The following is a 19,550-nucleotide window of genomic DNA, read 5'->3' as shown; positions in this document are numbered from 1 at the left end:
TTTGGATATAATCAACATGCTTTTTTACGTATTTTTTTTAGAAACTATGAATATTCATTTTGAAAGGTATATACGTGAGACAAAATCTACTAAATGAATCTTGATCTATTTATTTTAAATACCCTACTATAACCTATAACCATATCGTGGTCTCGTTTTATAATACCTCGGGAGCTAATGAAACTATTTTAGTAAAATTGAACTGTCTCAATTCTCGGGCAATCGCACCAAAAACTCGAGTTCCTTTTGGATTTCCTTCTTGATCAATCACAACTGCAGTATTGTCATCATATCGTATTATCATACCGTTGTCACGTTTAAGTTCTTTACAAGTACGTACAATTACAGCTCTGACCACTTCTGATCTTTCTAGAGGCATGTTTGGAACTGCGTCTTTGATCACAGCAACAATAACGTCACCAATATGAGCATATCGACGATTGCTAGCTCCTATGATTCGAATACACATCAATTCTCGAGCCCCGCTGTTATCTGCTACATTCAAATGGGTCTGAGGTTGAATCATATCATTTTATTTTTTTATTTTTTTATTTTTTGATCTGTTTTTTACAATACAAAGTTCGAAGAAAAAAAGAAATATTATTTGTTCAAAAAAAGAAACCTGCACCCGCTATTTTTAAGGCCTATTTCTTTTTTATCCCGAAATAATGAATTGAGCTCGTATTGGCATTTTAGACGCTGCTATTGAAATAGCCCTTCTGGCTATATTTTCTGTTACTCCACCCATTTCATAAAGGATTCGACCTGGTTTAACAACAGCTACCCAATATTCGGGAGAGCCTTTACCTGAACCCATACGTGTTTCAGCGGGCCTTACTGTAACTGGTTTATCTGGAAATATACGGACCCATATTTTTCCACCGCGACGTGCATTTCGTGTCATTGCTCGTCGACCCGCTTCTATTTGTCTAGATGTGATCCAAGCGGGTTCAAGTGCCTAAAGAGCGTATTTACCAAAGCAAATAGTATTACCTCGATAAGACATTCCCTTCATTCTTCCTCTATGTTGTTTACGGAATCTGGTTCTTTTGGGGTTATAGTTGATGGTTTTTTTTGAATTCCATCTCTACTACAGAACCGGACGTGAGAGTTTCTTCTCATCCAGCTCCTCGCGAATAAATCAATTCAAATTCAAGATTTTGAATTCAACTCAGATAGAAAATAATTTGAATTAACTTTAATAAGTAATATACTAAATCATGGATTTCATTTAATCTAGATTAAATATATTATTAATTTGTATATCTTGTTTTTATCGATAACTAAATATAAATATATTAAATAACTATTTTTTCTTATATTTATCTATTTTTATTTATCTATTAAGTAACTTGTGATGCATCCTCTGACTTAGTGATATATTTATGCAACAAGTTGGGACAAGCCTTCTTACCTTGCTTGTGATGGCTCCAGCTTGCTGGTCGTACTCACGATGCATGGCGTCAGTTGCCAAAACATCAAGTAAGTCATCGATGTCGTAAGCCAGATGCTGGAGATCTTAAGCCACTGTTGAACAGCTTTATCGGTTATTTCCTTCTGAGAAGCATCGTTAAGCAGGGACTGGATCTGGGTCAGTGTCCTCTCTAGTTTCGAGCTCTAGTCATAGATTTTGGATCCACCTAAATGGATGGTGGACAAGAATAATGCAGCCTGAGAAAAAGAGCTTTTTCAAGCGGTGAATCACGGAATCTCGTTGACTGTGATGACTGATACACTTCTAGGCGTCCATAAATTTCATAACCAAGTTTATAATGAAATTTTAAACGTGACAAGAGATTATAGACATATCGGTGGTCATCATTTTCGCACACTGTTGTTGACAACTTATCCAATAACTTTATAAATCAAAGATGGTTTATAAACTAAAATACTCAATTAAGAGTTGATAACAGTGAAATCAGAAATACATCCAACAAATGAGAATTACAAACCAAAAACGTTCTAGAAAGAATCTTTGGAAGCACATTCTAACGAAAGTACTTACCATTCAACAATCAAACAAAGAATCTAAGTTGTCTTGGTTTTATAGGCTTCTTCCTCACTAACTTCCTTGGAACCACACTCTTCATTCCATTGAAAAACAAAAGTGCACCAAACAGTGCCAGGTTCTGTTACAAATGCGTGCAATAGTTAAAAAAAACATAATAAACGTTTCCAAAGAAACTTATAAATTAAAAACAAACCTGCAAGAAGAGGGGGAATTCTTGAATCATCCATTTCATAGTTATAGAAGTCGTGTAACAATTAATGGAGTCATAAGTAACAGGTGATACGTCTGCAGATGAGGAATAAAAGAAAAAATATAGTGAGTAATTATGTTTTGAATCACAAATATTTTAATCTATACGCGTTTAAATAAGACAGGCATTTTTACGGGTCTGTTTCAATGTTAAGAGCGAGACTGCAGTCAATAGTGCATATGATTTTATTAGTTATAAAGCTAGTGGGGTTGAATGGGTCATGTTCCCAGAAATTTGACACAACACGGCCCATTGGTTGAAAGAATTAAATAAAGTTTAGCTGAGTTTACAAATAACTTAATTCGGTTGACATCTGTTCAAATCATATATTTTCAGAAAACTAAAAGTTTTCAAATGTAAGCATAAAGGGACAAAATAAAGCTTCTATTCGCAACAATTTCACAAATATATAATGAGAACCCCTTCGGGTTAACACGTTTGCCTTTAAACAGGCTGTGATGGGTGAAGAAGCGTGGATTGGCTCACTGGTAGACGATCAACTTTCCTCGGGTGTGATTATGCTATTTCACCGATGGTTCTCCGGAGTACGAGTTCTTCCACCTACAAAATGAACAGCACCGTAAACTTACCCCTCAGAAAGGGACAAAGGGGTCCTCTTTGGGGTAACCCTCCGGTGTGAGAATAAGAGATTGTAGGAGAAGATAATAATCTGAGAGTGAGTAAGGAATTGGAATGTATTTTCTAGCTTGTATTGCTTAATATTGCTTAATATTGCGTAATATGGCGTACCTCTCCTTGTGGAGTTGATGTGGTATTTATAGTGCTAGGGTTTCCAATGATTGGGCTCAGACCCAATTAGGGCCTTTTTGGCCTCCTCCTATTGCTTTGTGCCACGTGTCCATAGGACACCTGGTGCTTTTTCATTGATTATTCTTTGACCCAGGTATTTTACCTGACCCATGTGCAATCACGTGGTAGCACATGGGTTTTGCTGAGTTGTCCACCTTTCATTGGTAGCTGTCAACATCAGCATATTCTTATTCCTTAAAGGATACCTTCTGGAAGGTTGTCTGACGTGCACAATCAAGGTTGTCCTTATCCTGATTTGGATAAGGACGAGGTTGATTATGTGCATGTGTGATATGCGCTTATCCTGAGGATGCGCGAGGTCTTCTCTTTATTCTCACGCGCAGATGTTTCATGCGCAGATGTGATATGCACAAGCATATGTAATATACGCCACGCGCGGATGCGCCATGCGCAGATGTGATATGCGTGAGCATGTATGATGCATGAGCATATGTGATGCATGAGCATGTGATATGCGCCATGCGCATAGGTTTTGGCTTTGTGCCTTCATAATATCTTGATTTCAAGCCTCTTGTCTATGTCTTGTGGGTTGACCCGCCTCGCTCGGTGTTGAGGCGGGTACATACCTCTTCAAGCCCCCCCAGTCTAATGTGTGTCTTGTCTCGCGCGAGCGAGGTAAGATAGATATTAGACTTAATAGTTTGCTCTTTTAATAGGGTTTGTCTTTTTCTTCTTATTGCTCATCGTTGCGCGAAATTCTATCCTTTTGGTTGAAACGAATCGTCCCTGTACGTGGTTGGTTGTTGCTGACATGCGTCAGAGATGGAGACGTGTCAGACTTTTCGTGTGCTCGAGGTGCTACAGTTGCCTTTCATGTCCCCTCACACAGTGTCAGGAACACGTGTCGCGCTCGCGTTGGCTTACACCTGCGAGTGGTGGCGCGTGAACTCTGGCAGTACCTGTTTCGTTCCCTTTCGTGTCCCCTCACACAGTGTCAGGGACACGTGTCGCGCTCGCGTTGGCTTACACCTGCGAGTGGGGGCGCGTGAAGTCTGATCAGTACCAATTTCTCTCTCTCCTGGGCCTATAAAAGCAAGCCCTTTGAGTTTTTATCCTTCATCTTCCTTGTTATTTCAGAGCTTTTTCCTTCCATTTTGTTCCGATTGCCTGTCTATTGCTTCCAGACTTCCGTTCTTGAAGTATCCTCTGTCCGATTTTACAGTTGTATATCTGATAGCCCAGACACCACAATCTCCCCCAGCCAACGCCGTGTGAAGTCGTTAGTAATGTCTACTTTGAAGAAGACCGGCAAGGGGAAAATGGCTGCCGAGGCCTCATCGGAGGAGGTGGGGAAGGTCAAGGCAGTGAAGAAGTGGGATGAGATCCCCTGTAAACTGAGGCAGTCCGATTTTGACAGTCTTATCGCCTCTCAGGGTTTTCTCCCTGAGTATGGCTGCATGCTGCCGGCGGCTGGGCAAACGGCGGCGGATCCGCCCACCGGCTATATCTCCCTGTATTGCCATTTTTTCACCCACTGCAACCTTCGTCTCCCGATGACAAGGTTTGTGGGTGCGCTGCTTCGATTCTATGGGATTCACATATCCCAAGTCCATCCATTTGGACTTGTGCGCATGTCTCACTTTGAGTTCATGTGCAAATCTCAGCGCGAGGAGCCCACCCCTCGGCGCTTTCAGTTTTTTTATAAGCCAAAGATCCAAGATTCTTGGTTCTCATTTATTCCTCGCAGTCAGAGGGTCAAGTGCTGCACTGTTTCCTTCAAGAGCCTTCATGACTGGTCTGAGAGATTTTTCTATATTAAGGCTGGTGTGATCCCCATCCGCATGACCAAGCGCGCGATCTCTTCTGCGCCCGCAGATGTGGGTGTCTTCAAGAACCCAACTGGCGCCTGGGTTAAAAAGTTGACTGCTGAACCATCCCCCGCCAAGAACATTTGCGAGGAGGCGCTGGTGGGGGTTGGTATGAGCAGGAGGTGGGCCGACAGCGCGACTGAGCCTGTTATCCAAGTTGACGGCTTGTGTAAGTTATTAACTCATTGCATTACTTCTGCGCGGATATAATTCGTTTTGCTGATATCATTTGTCTTGTTTTGTGCAGTAAGCAAGGAGTATGTCCACGCCGCCTATGATGAGTATATGGAGGGTGGCTCTGTCGCGCTGGGCGCTGGGGAAGTTGGCTTCCCCGATCGCTTCGATGACATGTTCATCCCTGTTGATCTGGGATTTCGCTTTGACAGCGACGCGCCTGGTAAGCCTTTGTACTTATGCTTATGCCTTTATAATACCAAATTTGGTTAACATTTCTGTTGCACGTATTGTAGATGCGCTCGAAAACTACGAGCTGGAGCTCGCGGAAGAGGAGGAGGAGGAGGCTGAGGTGCCCCAACTAAAGCGTAAAGCTAAAGGGAAAACTGGCGCAGGGGCCAGTAAGAAACAGAAGAAAGATGATGCCCCTGTTGCTCAGGATCCTCCTACTCAGGCGAAGGGACTTGAGAAAACCCAGGAGTTTACCTCCAAGTTTTCCTTGTCTTCCTTGCCTCAAAATGTGGGCAGACCTCCTGTCCACACGAGGTATGGAGCCGCCACCTCCTCCCTTCGCGCGGCAGAAAAGGGAAGCGGCGCTGCGCCTGCTGTTTCCTCTTCGACAGGTATACTTTGTTTATACTTTATGGTTTTATGAGCGCGATTCTGATAGAATTATTAATGAATCTTTGCTCACTCAAATGTTTGTAGAGCCGGCGACCTTGGTGGATCAACCTCAGGCGCAACAAGGTGCCGAGGCTGCGCCGGAGGTCACTTCGAAGTCCCCTGTTTTACCCCCAAAAAGGGGGAGAATGGACTTCATGGCGATGTTTAACTCGCGAACGGCGGTGCGCCAAGGTATGTATTGCGCTTTTATTTTCTGACTTTTTTCTTTTAGGTCAAGTCATGAACCATTTCTTTTTGTTGATTTTTTCATAGGAGTCATAGCTGGCGTACAAGCTGCTGGCGGCACTGCTGGCGCCGGTGCCAGCGCCGTTGGTTCTGCTCCTGCTCCTGCAAGCGCTGAATCTCCCCTCATCGGGATTACTAAGGAGCAGGAGGCCGTTTTACGCGCCGATCTGGCGGCGTCGAGACCTCCCTCACCTCCTCCTGTGCGCAGCCCTCCTTCTCGAGACTGGTTTTGGTTCTTCCAGGTCGCAGGAGAAAAGGCATGTTTCAAAGGAAGATGAGGAGGTTCAACTTGAAGACTCCGACGGCGGCCGCGCCAGCCCTGCAGCGCCACGAGATTTCGCGGCGTAGTCTTCTCGTGGGGCTGGCGCTGACTTTTCTGCTTGCTCCCCGCAGGTATAAGTTCGTTTTGCTCCGCTGCGCGGACTTCCATATTAGAGTTTTGATGACTTAGATCATTACTTTGTGTTTGCAGGAAGCCGATCACATTTACCGCCCGAGATGGAATATTACTGAGGACAGCTCATTTCAGTCCATGGGTGTGTGCGAGGACTTCTGGGCTCATTCTGTGCCTCCAGCTGAAAGGAGGTTTCAGGAGGACCGCGCTCGCGTGGACTTGCTCAATGACCATCTGTTCGCTGGGTCGGCTTTCTTTGCTGCCTCCCAAGAGCTTCGCTATGATTACGTAAAGGTACGTGATGCTCTTGCGGAAGCCAAGCAAGAGGCTAAAGTATCTGCTTGGAATCTTTCTGATGCTCGAGAGAGAACTGAGAGACTCCAAGCAGAGCTCAGCGAAAACCGAGCAAGTGCCAACGCTGCCTTTGTGAAGCGCGGGCATGAGCTACAGGTTGCGCGGGAGAAGCTACAGGCGGCCGAGGCGGACGCGGCCAAGTACGCGCGGCGAGTGCGCGACTTGGAGCTGGACGCGGAGGCGCGTGACCAAGCTCTTGTGCAGTCTATAACTGACAAATCATCATTGGAGAGTGAGGTTGCGCGCCTGAAGAAAAAGCTTGCGGCCGCGCGGGCAGAGAAAGATGAAGCCTTGGCGACGGCAGCGTCTAGCCAGGAAGCACTCGATGCTGCGCGAGCGGAAAGGGAAGAGGCCTTGGCGGCAGTAGCGTCCGACAGAGAGGAGCTGAAACAGACCAAGGAAACTGTTGAGTTGTTAAACTCTCAGATTCCTGCTCTTGAGACGTCTGTTTCTTCCCTCGCGCAGGATCGCCAATGGCTAATCTCACAGGGTATGACTCGTTGCGCTTACGCGATGAAATACTCAGACGATTTTCAGACCCTTGTGATGGATTGCAACGCTGCCTCGCGCTTGGTGGGTCGAGCTGAAGGGTTCAAGGATGGTTGTGAATATAGCGTGCTGAAGAAGAACCCATCCGACTACCCTTATCATCTCGACGTTGTCTGCGCGGACATGGCCGAGATGGGGGAGAAGTATTTGAATACTCCCATTCCCATCCTTGGGCAGGTATTTTAACCTTAATGAGTTTACCTTGACTTATTTTCCAAGTCTTTTTGTACTCATACTTTTTCTTATGATTTGCAGATAGCCGCGCTTGCTGACCAGCCCGACCTCGGCGCGCTAAAGAAGCTACTTGATGAGTGTGAAGGGGCTGGTGGCGGCGATGATGGCGCGGGGAATGCTGCCCCTGCTAGCGGCTCTGGCGTGGCCAAAGGACCCGCTCCTGACACTATTGTGATAGAAGACTCCATTCCGGACGAACATCTTGACTATGGTCAGTTTGGAGATGACGAGGAGCGGGCTGCGCCAGATGCTGAGGGCGGTGATGAGGAGGGCGATGAAGAGGCTGACGTCGACGTGGAGACTTGAGAAGCCCTTCATGTTTTTTTTTTTTTATTTGTAGTTTGTATCTCATCATCTTGTAAACTTGTAAACTTCAATGCTTTGGAATGAAATTTGTTTTTCCCTTATTCGCATCTTGCGCATTCCCCATTCATCTCTTTATATTGCATGTTTGCTTATTGAATATAAGATATGCTTGCACGTTGAAATAAGAACAAGGTTGTAAGGAAATTATTTTACTTAATCCTTGTCATATTTGTAAGTGATTTTGCAATATCCTGACTATGTTGACACGTGCTTTGGCGTTTCATTATTCCTCTTTTGCGCGACGTTATCGCGCATTTATTATAGGGAATTATGAGTTTTTTTAGCCTTTACGTGTCAGTGTGTTACTCTGATATCCATTACAATTCCATGCGCGACCTCGACCTGAGACCTTAACAACTATGTTTTGGCATGTGCTTTGCCTTAGTTGTGCTTAGGTATTTTTATGGTCAGGCTGCGCAGCATGTAGGATGGATGTTGTGAGTGATTTGAGCTAAGGCTCACATTATTGGGCTAAGGCCCTGAGCTAAGGCTCATATTATTGGGCTAAGGCCCTGACGTTTTAGAGTTAAAACTCGTTAACGCGTTTGAGCTTGAAGCTCGCGCATGTATGTTTTACTTCGTTTTATTTTTGTTTTGATGTCAATACAATGTTGTCATATTGCTCAAAATTAATAAAGGGAAGTGTGAAACATGTATGCAAAAAGTAATAGAACACACATTAAGAGAAGATAGCGCGTATCATTATTCATAATGGCTTAAAAAGCCTTGATTACAAACTTGACAATTTTTACATGAAACATTTTCTAAGCTGTGCTGCGTTCCATGCGCGCGGGATCTTCTTTCCATTCAAATCTTTTAAAGCGTATGCGCCTTTTCCCAATTCTTCCGAGACTTGATAAGGTCCTTCCCAATTGGGGGACATCTTTCCCGGGGGTATCGCGCGGCTAGCTTCATTGTTTCGAAGGACAAAATCATTCTTCTTGAAGTGGCATTCTTTCACGCGCTGATTGTAATATTTTTCCAGTTTTTTCTTGTATTTGGCTTCACTGATGATAGCCGCCTCTCTGCGCCCTTCAAGCAAGTTGAGATCCAACCTCCTTTCGCGCTCGTTATCAATCTTGTTCATCATGAGCACTCTATGGGATGGGCATCCAATTTCTGCTGGAATCATAGCCTCCGTTCCATAGGTTAGGCTGAACGGGGATTCGCCATTGCTGGTTTTGCTTAATGTCCTGTGCGCCCACAGGACATTAGGTAGCTCGTCGACCCAAGAATGGGATTCTCCCTCCAACCTTTTCTTCAGCCCATTTAGCAAGCTTTGGTTCGCGCGCTCCACTTGGCCATTCCCCTAAGGGTGGTATACTGAAGTGAAAATTTGGTTGATGCGCAATTCCTTGAGCCAACTGGATATCTTCTTGTCCGTGAATTGCTTGCCATTGTCGCTCACAATTTCCATGGGAATGCCAAAACGGCATATGATGTGGCTCCAAATAAACTGCTTCATCGCCTCGGCTGTGATTTTTGCTAGTGGCTTGGCTTCGACCCATTTTGTGAAATAGTCTACTGCCACTACCAAAAATTTTACTCGCCCTTGCGCTTGCGGTAGGGGACCCACAATATCGATTGCCCATTTGTGGAAAGGCCATGCGGAGGTTACCGGAATCAAGTTGTTCTTTGGCCGCATGGTGTTTGGCGCATAGCTCTAACACGCTTTGCATTTTTGGATCTCTTTTAACGCGTCCAAGTACATGCCTGGCCAATAGTAACCTGCGCTCATTGCCTTGGCAACCACCATGCGCGGGCCAGCATGTATTCCACAGATTCCTTCGTGTATCTCTCTGATCACATAGCTTGCTTCCTCAGCATCTAGGCATTTCATGAGTGGTCCAAGATAAGAGCGTCGATATAATGTACCATCAAGCAGTTCATAGTTCTGCGACTTGTGTCTTATCTTTCTCGCCTGCGCGCGATCGTCCGGTACCTTTCCCTCCTTCAAGAATTCCATTATTGGAGTTATCCATGATGAAGGGGTTGTATGAATTACCAGGACAGACTTCGCTCCCACCGACGGGTTGCTCATTACTTCTACCCTGACATCTTTGCCAAAGTGATCGAAGCTGGTTGATGCCATCTTACTCAGCGCGTCAGCAGACTTGTTTTCACTGCGCGGAATATGTATGATTCTGAAGAAGTCAAATTGCTCGATGAGCTTTTTCGCCTGCTCTAGATACAGAGGCATGGTGTTCTCCTTGGCATCATAAAGGCCATTGACCTGTGCTGCTACCAAGTATGAATCAACATGGGCCTCTAGCTTTTTAACTCCGAATTTGTGCGCGATGCGCAGGCCAGCCAGCAGGGCTTCATACTCAGCTTCATTGTTGGTGCTCTTGAAATCCAACCTGATTGCATAAGTATACTCATGATTTTCTGGATCCACCAGTTTGAGGCCTGCGCCAGACCCTTCGTTGTTTGAAGCTCCATCAGTGAATAATCTCCAAACATTCTCTTCATCATTGGCTCGCGGAGGATCTACCTCGCGCTGAGCCTCTTCAATTTTTCCTTCAGGGATTTCTATGATGAAATCAGCTAAGACTTGTCCCTTTATTGCTGGACGGGGCTTATAGGCGATCGTGTGCTCTCCTAATTCCAGCGCCCATTTTGTCAGCCTTCCTGAGAGCGCGGGACGCCGCAAGACTTGCTGGATGTTGTAACCAGTCAGAACTTCAATAGGATGACCATTGAAATATCTATGAAGCTTGCGCGACGCGTGTGTTAGTGACAAAACTAACTTTTCCATGATGGAGTAGCGCGTCTCAGGATCTGTCAGCATCCGACTCACATAATATATTGGTGTTTGGATTCCCTTGCGATCCACCAACAATACTGCGCCGATGGCGCGCTCTCCTGCTGACAGGTACAATGTCAAAGTTTAACCAGGAAGTGGAGCTGTGAGCGCGGACAGATTTATCAAACATTCTTTTATCTCACTGAAAGCTTGCTCGGCCTCAGGAGTCCACTTGAGTTGGCTTTTCTTTAGGCAATTTCTCAGTGTGTTAACGAATGGGGTAGATTTGCTTGCATGGTTCGCTAGGAACCTGTTGATTGATACCAATCTACCATTCAACTTTTGAACTTCTTTCATGGTGGATGGCGAGGGCATGTCAAGGATGGCCTCCACCTTCTCTGGGTTCACCTTGAACCCATCCTTGGTGACCATTACACCTAGAAATTTCCCCTCTTGTACGCCGAAAGTGCATTTGCTCGGGTTGAGCTTCATGTTTACTTCCTTTAGGCGCGAAAGGGTTTCTTCGATGTCTTTGAGCATTTGTTTTTCCTCCCTGCTTTTAATCACCAAATCATCCACGTAGACTTCTAGGTTTCTTCCAATTTGCTCGTTGAAAACAACATCCATAAGTCTTTGGTAGGTGGCTCCTGCATTCTTCAAACCAAAGGGCATTTTTGTGTAACAAAAAACACCCTTGTCGGTTCTGAAGGCAGTCTTGTCCTCATCTTGTGGTGCCATTTGAATTTGGTGATAGCCCTTGTAGGCATCCAGGAAACATTTGAACTTGAATGGCGCCACCGAGTCCACCTTTGCGTCGATGTTTGGGAGGGGGTAACAATCTTTTGGACATGCTTTGTTGAGGTCCTTGAAGTCAATGCACATCCTCCATGACCCGTTGCTCTTCTTTACCATCACAGGATTTGCTACCCATGTCTGGTATCGTATCGGGCGGATGATGTTTGCGCGCAGTAGATCCTCAACTTGCTCATTCATGGCCTTCGCCTTCTCATCCCCCATGACTCTCTTCTTTTGAGCAATTGGCTCTACAGACTTGAACGTGTTGAGAGAATGTTGCGCCAGGTCTCGCGGAACCCCAGTCATATCAGAGTGTTGCCACGCGAAGACCGACATATATGTTATATGTTGTGAGCAATCTTTTCATTCTCAACCTCATGTCGTCTGATATCGTAGCTCCAATTGTGATTGTTTGCTCCGGGAATTTTGGGTTGAGAATCCATTCCTCTGGCGCGTTGTCTGCCATTGGAAGTTTCATTCTCCCTTCCCGCGGTGTACTTGTCACTGCGCACAAATGATCTCGGTATACGAACGTTACACCTGTTGGTGTTGGGAACCCCAACGCGCCGTGCGCTGGCGACGGTATGGCGTTGAATTGGGCAATCGTTCCTCTACCCAAGATCATATTGTGGCATGAAGTGGTGGGCAAGACCAAGAAGTTGACAATTTCGGCTCGCTTGTGTTTCTCATCCCCCATAGTTAGTTCAAATTGTATTTGACCTAGGGGGTGAATGATTTCGTTTGAAACACCAGAGATTGGTGCATTCACAATTTCGAGCCTTGCTTGGTCTGCCGGATCCAACTTCCTGAAACATTGCTCATACATGATGTCTGATTCACTGCCAGTGTCCACCAGGACTTTTGACACTTCATAATGAGCAATGTGTGTAGTGATGACTAGAGGACTGCTGATAGAAAGGCCTCCCCTGATTCTTGGGAAAATTACTTGTTGCTCGCGCCAATCTCCTTGGACTTGCGCGCTTCTCTTTCTTGATCTTTGCCCTTGCCTTCCTCCCTCGGCTACACAGATTCTTTTGAACTTTTTGCTGGCTGAGGCTCCTTCTGGTTGTTCATTTTCTGGTCTTGGGTTTTTCACCAGGTGAGCCAACTTGCCTGATTTCACATCTTTTTCAATTGCATCCTTCAAATGGTGGCATGCATCAGTGTTGTGCCCTGTGGACTTGCACTTGCACTTCTATTATTAATCTGAAGTCATCAAGTAATCACTTGCACTTCTTTGAAGTAATAATGTATTCAGTTTTGGAATAGTACTTACAATTTGTAGGGTGAACGCAGTTCTGTAGTTAAAAACTGAGTGGAGGTAATTTTGGGTCTATTGTGATGCAGGGGATATGAGAGATGCGGGACCAATATGAGCCTCCTCTTCTACTGCACTTTGTTTCTAGATTTGGGCATTTTCTGATAATTAAACTCAAAAGTGAAGGCATCAGAATGTCGGGCATATCCCTCAGCTTTGGGCATTCCAATATAGAGAGATGTTGGAGGGAAGTGAGGCGTTGGAGTCCCACTGATAGTGATTTCAGTTTGTTAAATCTCCTAATGGAAAGAGAAGTGAGGGATGAAGGAGGAAGATGAGACAACTGACTACACCTGCTCACATCATCTGACTCCCCACTCCATAAGGCTAGTTTGACAACTGAGGTTGGGAAATTCTGTGGGCCCCACTCTAAGATGGGCTTCTTCAACCCTCCTATGGCAAGGGTATGCGTTCTGGGAGGCCAAAATCCACGTGGAAAGGAGGCATCTATACGGGCAATTGACTATAAACAGAGATGCTAACGAGGTGAGAGTAGGCAACTCGTGGTCAGGAAATGATTTTAAATTTGGACAATCAGAAATTGCCAAGAAGGTGAGGTGAGTGAAGTGACTCAACTTATGGATGGTTGTCAGATTTAGCCACTTTACTAACGCTACACCATCAAACATTGGCATGCTTTGGTTGTTAATAAGCACCCTAGTACTATTATCTCCTTTGAATAATATTAGCTCCTTTTCTAGCAGGTTGTTACAATCGATAATGCGAAAAGACTTGAGCTTCTGACCTCCTGTTGTCGGGAATGAAAAAGATATAATGGATTTACAATCTGCGATTAGCAAGTCCTCAATGTTATTTGGACACCTGCAATGCTCCATACTCTCACATTTTCTTATTTTTAATTGCCTAAGAGTTGCTATGTGGTTGCTCCAACAATCCTCATCCTCCTCCTCCTCTTCCTCTTTCTTTCCTAGTCTCAGCAAACTTTGACAATCCTACATCCAAATTCCTTAATTTTATAAGAGCCTTACTTGCCTTTGATTCCCACAGGTATCTTAACTCGTTACATTTTTTTATACTTAAATATTCAACTGCTCCAAGATATTCGATAACACCTCTCCACACCACATCATTAAGCCCTGAAATACTTTCTATTACCAACCTTTTGACTCTTGAAGCTACTTGAACCAGCTTTCTTAACACAGCTATCACATTTAAATATTTCTAGATCATTCAACGAAGGTAGTGCTTCAACTGACACTTGAACCAAATTAGGACAATTTATTATAACTAGCTTTCTAAGGCATGGAAACAACAAAACCCCAATATCAGTTGACCATACTTCCAACCTCTTCATATTTTTTAGTACAAAAAATTCAAGTGAAGGGAATGCTAGATGACTCCCAGTTAACTCTAACCCATAGCTTTCACGCCATCCATGTCTTCAATAAACAACGTCTTAAGTGACGGTTACCGCCCAAGTGGTGGTAAAGATGTACAGTTTTTACAACCACATATCGACATGCTAATCAACTGAAGAAATGATGGATCCCCAACCCAGTTAGGAAACGCTATGCCCCCATATGATACTATTCCAAGCCTTTGCAAACTATCATTATGAGGCTTTAACAAACTGAGGATCTCCTTTTCAAGAGATTCCTTTCGAGAACCGTCAAACACACAACTCCATTCTAGCTTCAACCCACTAAACCTCTTTTGCAATAAGTTTGCCTCCCTTGCATGCCCTGCCATTTCCACTTTCTCCAGCCCCTTGATATGAGTATTCCCATTAAGATTTGTGAGATCTTTAAGCGTGGTTATTGCAAAGCCGTTATCTCATTCAACAAAGATTTTTGAGAGAGTTTGTAGGCTTTTCAATTGGCCAATCCCTAATGGGAGCTTATTCAGAAGCGGACTATTACTAATATCCAAATGCTGCAAGTTTTTAAGCTTTGAGAAGTTATCAGGCAACTTACTTAAGTTGCTACATCCAAAAGGAGTAATGTTTGCAAATTGAAGAGATTGCCGACATTTTCTAGTAAATGTGTGATTAGGGTTCTAGATAAATTAAGATACCGGAGGTGCTTCAAACTGGAAATGGTCTCTGGCACCTCGCTTATGCAATAATCACTCAAACTTAGAACCCTTAACATTGTTAATTTGGGAAGCAAGTCAACAAGAATCTTACTAGATAAGTAGAACCGTCCCCAACGATCTTCCGTTTTAACTGCTAAGAATGTTCTTAAACTTTTAGCTCGCTGAATGGCTTGAACTTTGAGCAAGCTACAAATCCTTCATGAACAAATGACATATGGCGGTACTTTTCCAAAGTCTCATTTCTAACATCCTTCACCATATCATCGTCTAACCTTAAAAAGAATTCTCCAGCAACAGATATGGCCAAGTCATTCAGCAAGTCATGCATCACGACAAACCTTTGTGATTAGGTGCATGTTGAAACATTGACCTTGACAACAACTCCTCAAAATATTCATCACCTAAGCGTTCCATTGACTTGTTTGGCGATGAATCATGCAAAAAGCCTTCAGCCATCCAAAGGAAACTCAAATTCATTTTGGTAAACACAAAGTTCTTGGGGAACAAGGAGCAGTATGCAAACAATTGTTTCAAAGATGCAGAAAGATCATGGTAGCTGAGTCTAAGAGCCGGGACAATCGCATCTTTTTTCCCTAACCTCCAAATCTCACTATTCTGCTCCTTCCACTCCTCTTCTTCAGTTTTTGTCCTCAATAACCTTCCAAGTACTCTTAAAGCCAAAGGCAGACCATCACATTTTCTCACAATGCCTTCACCGTATGGCCTGAGGATTTGATGTGAATTAACGTTATTTTTTCCCAGCGCATGTTGAGCAAATAACGAGAGAGCATCGTCATGTAGTAGTGTGTGTAGATGGTTTAGATTACCATAACCCAGCTTGTTTAGCAATTACACCTTCCGGGTTGTCATAATAACTTTACTTCCGGGAGCACATGCCTGAAAAGGGGTCACTAGGGTCTCCCACTCCTCATAACTTTCGCTCCAAACATCATCTAATACTATCAAAAATCTTTTCTCCTTTAATTGATTTCTAAGATCTACTTGAAGTAAATTTAAATCTTCAAATTCCTTGTTTTCCCCATTCACAGATTGAAAAATGACTTTGCTTCTATTAAAGATATCAAACTGATCAGAGACACAAACCCAAGCCATGAGTTCAAAGTGCTGCTTAACTTCCTCATCGTCGTACAAAAGTCTAGCTAGAGTGGTTTTGCCTATTCCGCCCATACCAACTATGGGCACGATGCTAAAGTTCTGATTACGTGTCTCATCAGAAAATAGCTTCATGAGCAATTCCTTTTTTTCCTTTTGCCTCCCAACTATACCAGATGTATCTACCAAAGAGGTATGATACATTCTTTTCGACTTCTCATCTTTTACAATCAGACCTAGACGTAAACGCGTATTTTCGTTTAACAGATCTTCAAATTTTGTTGTAACTTTAACCAACTTTTGATGCATCCTCTGACTTAGTGATAAATTAATGCAACAAGTTGGGACGAGCCTTCTTACCTTACTGGTGATGGCTCCAGATTTCCGGTCGAGCTCACGACATGTATCTTCGATTGCTAAATCATCTAGAATGTCATCTATGTCGTAAGCCAGGTGTTGGAGACCAATGAGCCACCGCTTAACATTTTCATCAGTGATTTCCTTCTGAGAAGCATCATTAAGCAGATACTTGATCTGGATCAGTGTGCTCTCTAGTTTCTCGAGCTCTGAATGAATTCTTTGGGACCGAGCATACGTCTTCAAGGCTTCAGAGGCCAGCTTCTTAAAAACAAATTTCAGGAGTTCAGAAGCAATGATTTCAGCCATTGTACGTATTGTTAGTTTGTGGTTGAAGAGCCTACCCATAAGGTGGCCTTATGGGCAGGCCCTAGCCCAATAATCCGAGCAAGGTCCAATGAAAGCAAGCCCAATAGCACAACATATTCTAGGAGACGGCTTGGAGGGAAACCATTTGCGAGGGAAACTCCATATAGCACGTCCGATCTAGTGGGTGGCCCTGGAGGCACGCATGACCCGGGATAGGAGGCAATAACCAGGAGATAAAGATCTTCGGACGGACAAAGCCTAAGGGAAAGAGGATCGGACCAAAGGACTCGGCCGGAAGATATAAACCATTAGACCATATGTATAAACACTCTCTTCCATAAATAGAGAGCGGATACAAAGCACTTTCACTCTTCACTACTCTTTGATCTCCATTCTTGTGATTGTTAGGAACTTTCCCCGTTTACTCGGAATAGGTTCCAACATTGGCGCCATCCGTGAGACCTCTTGATCACGGGTCTCATTAAACCTCTAAAAGAATGGTCGATCAAATCCACCGCCACCACCATTGTCTCACCGGAAAAAGGTTTTCGTTCGTCTGTCCACTATTTCGGTAAACAAGCACGAACCTTGTTCAGGATCTCCGGCGTTATATCCGCCGCCGGAATCTTTCTCCCGACTCTTCGAAATATTCCGTGAAGTCAAGGATCTGGAAATATCCTCCGGCGAGTTTTGAGAAGTCAGACATGACGATTGCTTTCAACCAACAAGACACATGCTCGTTTTCTTTTACTAATTCCAGCCACTCCGGCGACAGGCCACCGCAACCGCTACCCCCGGTTCCATCGTAACTAGCACTGTCGCTAAGTCCATAGTGCCCACAAGTGCAAATCCATACCGGGAAGATATAAAGAACACCGATGGATCAGTTTTGTTCGAAAATGAAGACGATATGGAGGTTGAAGACAATACGGCCGAAAGGCCCAAGATAACCTCGGAGTTCATATGAACTCACCGAGACGCTTAGCAAGCGTCGAAAAGCAAGAGTATGAAGAAAACTTCAAGTGTCTACATGATATTTAGATCTACACATGTTTAGTATAAATGGTGGAGTGAATAAGCTCGATTTGAGCCCATTCTGCCCCTGTTCGCGCCATTTCAACTCAGTTTGGAGCCCCAAGCCTATTTAGTTAGGACAGCAAGTCTTCTAGTTGGACTCTGTCCAAAGGGACAGAAAAGCCTTGCGATATTGCGGAATGGTTTTTATTACGGTGACGCCAGAGATACCTAACCGGTATCTCCACTCCTAATAAAAGTAATCGGTTTGCCCTCTTCATCTTGTTTAAGTTACTTTAACACACCATATAGGTTATAAGAATTATTTTTTTTACTATCTAAATATAAAAAGTAAAATAATAAAGAAGGAAAGAAAATGTATCTAAATATAAAAAGTAAAATAATAAAGAAGGAAAGAAAAGTGAGGTCAAATCATATAATTACCTACTTTGTAAAGTCTTTGTTATTATAAAAGGTTGTCAAGTCATTTTTTTAAAGTATTACTTTAATATTAATATGTTGCAAAAGAGGAGACATGGTCTCACATAAGGAGGCATATATGTTTAACTCTTCAAACACAAACTTTACGTTTAACAAGAATGATGGAAAATTTGCCTTATAAAAGTTGATGTGACTTAACCACAAGCATACATCATTTTGGACAAGCCTTACCTGCTCCATACATACATTATTGAACTTTATTTGTATTCTAAACATTGTTAAAGTTTGAAGGCGAGCCCCTTCTTAGGGGTGTCATGGGCCATTACTTTAATATGAAGGCCCTTCTGAAAAAAGTTCCCTACTTAACAATTCCTTCAGAATGAAGCCTCTGATAAATAATTGGTTCAGAAAAAAGTTTCCTACTTAAAAATTCCTTCAGAATGAAGTCCCCTGGTAAACAAATCCTTCATAATGAAGCTCCCTACTTAACAATTCCTTCAGAATGAAGCCCCTGCTAAACAAATCCTTCATAATGAAGCTCCCTACTTAACAATTTCTTTATAATGAAGCCCCCTGCTAAGCAAATCCTTCAGAATGAAGCTCCCTACTTAACAATTCCTTCAGAATGAAGCCCCCCTACTAAACAAATCCTTCAGAACGAAGCCCCTTACTAAAAAAAATACCTTTATAGCAAAGCCTCTTACAAAATAATTCCTTCAAAACAAGGTCCCTTACTAAACATTCCTTCATAACAAAGCCCCTTCCAAGGAAAGCAAGTCATAATGGAACCCCTTCCAAGAAGGAAGCCTCCTTTCAAGACAATCCATTCATAATAATACCCCTTCCAAAACAATCCCTTCATTACAAACACTCCTCCCAGACAATCCGTACTAAAGCCCCTTTCCATATTGCAAGAATCTTTTTCAAAGAAAGAGATTCCCTTTCCAAGGGATGAGGTGTTTAAAACCTCCTTCCAGGAAGAAAAAATATCATTTTGGGCAAGAGTTAACTGCAAAGGAAAATAACCTCTTATAGATTTTCTTTTTCAAGAAGAATAATCCCTTTCTAATGAAGGAAGTATTTGAAAAGTTCCTTCCGTAAGGAAGGAGAGACTTCTATAACAACTTTTTGCATTACAAAAATTTTATCTGAAGGAGAAGAATCCCCTTCCAAGGGATGAACCTATCCCGTATGTGATAGATGAGTCAGGACTACATTAGTCTCTTGTCCATATCAAAATAAGGACTAGGGGGACTTGCAAATCCTGCTGTGAAAATAGGCTTCCGTCCCATGATGAGGTCCAAGTCAGGAAAGCCCAGAAGAAACCAAAATACTTAGGGAGTTCTAGTTACTCTAACCAAACATCCTACCAACCAGATAAGAAGGAGATAGAAAATGCAACTTTGAAAGTAAGAGAAGGGAACAAGCAGTTATGAGAAAGGCTGGCGAGTCGAAAGGTGTCGTCACATCTTTGGGGGAGCGTGAGAAGCTTTTTCAGAATTGTCACCAGTTTAGGTATGGA

General features: G+C 43.4%; 2 pseudogenes; both read right to left on the bottom strand.

Moving 5' to 3' along the window:
• Nucleotides 1–88: 88 nt before the first annotated feature.
• Nucleotides 89–2,238, bottom strand: LOC143616876 (uncharacterized; annotated as a pseudogene).
• Nucleotides 2,239–12,725: 10,487 nt separating this feature from the next.
• LOC143616875 (putative disease resistance RPP13-like protein 1) lies at nucleotides 12,726–16,573 on the bottom strand (annotated as a pseudogene).
• Nucleotides 16,574–19,550: the final 2,977 nt, after the last annotated feature.

Source organism: Bidens hawaiensis, unplaced genomic scaffold (genome assembly GCF_021521415.1).
Source record: "Bidens hawaiensis isolate Kalapana, Puna unplaced genomic scaffold, B.hawaiensis_p1.1 tig00050220_1, whole genome shotgun sequence".
Classification (NCBI taxonomy): domain Eukaryota; kingdom Viridiplantae; phylum Streptophyta; class Magnoliopsida; order Asterales; family Asteraceae; genus Bidens; species Bidens hawaiensis.
This window is presented reverse-complemented; position numbering and strand designations above follow the sequence as displayed.